Here is a 1257-nt window from a genome sequence, read left to right on the forward strand (position 1 = left end):
CAGGATTATAAGCTTCTTCTTCAGAAGATGATTCTTTAGTACTGTTGGATGCATTTTGTAATCCATTCAGACTTTGAGAAATCTAATTGACTTGTTGAGTCAACATTTTGTTCTGAGCTAATATGGTATTTAGAGCATCAATTTCAAGAACTCCCTTCCTCTAAGGCGTCCCATTACTCACAGGATTCCTTTCAGAAGTGTACATGAACTGATTATTTGCAACCATGTCAATGAGTTCCTGAGCTTCTGCAGGCGTTTTCTTCAGGTGAATAGATCCACCTGCAGAATGGTCCAATGACATCTTAGACAATTCAGATAGACCATCATAGAATATATCCAAGATGGTCCATTCTAAAAGCATGTTAGAAGGACACTTTTTGGTAAGTTGCTTGTATCTCTCCCAAGCTTCATAGAGGGATTCACCTTCTTTCTGTCTGAAGGTTTGAACATCCACTCTAAGCTTAATTCGCTTTTGAGGAGGAAAGAACTTGGCTAAGAAAGTCGTAACCAGCTTATCCCAAGAGTTCAGGCTATCTTTAGGTTGAGAGTCCAACCATCCTCTAGCTCTGTCTCTTACAGCAAAAGGGAAAATCATAAATCTGTAGACCTCGGGATCAACCCCATTGATCTTAACAGTATCACAGATCTGTAAGAATTCAGTTAAGAACTGAAAAGGATATTCTGATAGAAGTCCATAAAACTTACAATTCTGTTGCATCAGAGAAACTAATTGAGGCTTTAGCTCAAAATTGTTTGCTTCAATGGCAGGGATCGAGATGCTTCTTCCATGTAAGTTGGAATTTGGTGCAGTAAAGTCACCAAGCATCTTCCTTGCGCCTCCACCATTGTTATTGGGTTCGGCCATGTCTCTTTCTTTTTCGAGATTCTCTGTATGGTTTTCTCTGGATTGTTGTGCTTTAGCTTCTCTTAGTTTCTTCTTCAGAGTCCTTTCAGGTTCAGGATCTGCTTCAACAAGAATGTCCTTGTCCTTGCTCTTGTTTATATGAAAAAAAAAAGAGAACAGAAAAGAAGAGGAATCATCTATGTCACAGTATAGAGATTCCTTTATGTGAGTAGAAGAAGGAGAAGAGAAAAATTCGAACACAGAGGAGAAGAGAGGGTTCGAATTTTAAGATGAAGAGAAATGTTAGTAAATGAATAAATAAATAGAAAAAGATGAGAGAGAGAGAGAGAGAGGGAATTCGAATATTAACTAAAAGAGAGGAAAAATATTTTTGTTTTTATTTTAATTATTAG

The 1257-nt window shown here is 37.4% G+C and overlaps 1 non-coding gene across 1 annotated transcript; it reads left to right on the forward strand.

Annotated features, from left to right (window-relative positions):
* The first annotated feature begins 355 nt into the window (after positions 1-355).
* Positions 356-463, forward strand: LOC127746938 (small nucleolar RNA R71). The gene has a single exon (XR_008008743.1). It is a non-coding gene; the product is annotated as a small nucleolar RNA R71 (small nucleolar RNA).
* The last annotated feature ends 794 nt before the right edge of the window (positions 464-1257 follow it).

Source organism: Arachis duranensis, chromosome 4 (genome assembly GCF_000817695.3).
Source record: "Arachis duranensis cultivar V14167 chromosome 4, aradu.V14167.gnm2.J7QH, whole genome shotgun sequence".
In the NCBI taxonomy this organism is placed as follows: domain Eukaryota; kingdom Viridiplantae; phylum Streptophyta; class Magnoliopsida; order Fabales; family Fabaceae; genus Arachis; species Arachis duranensis.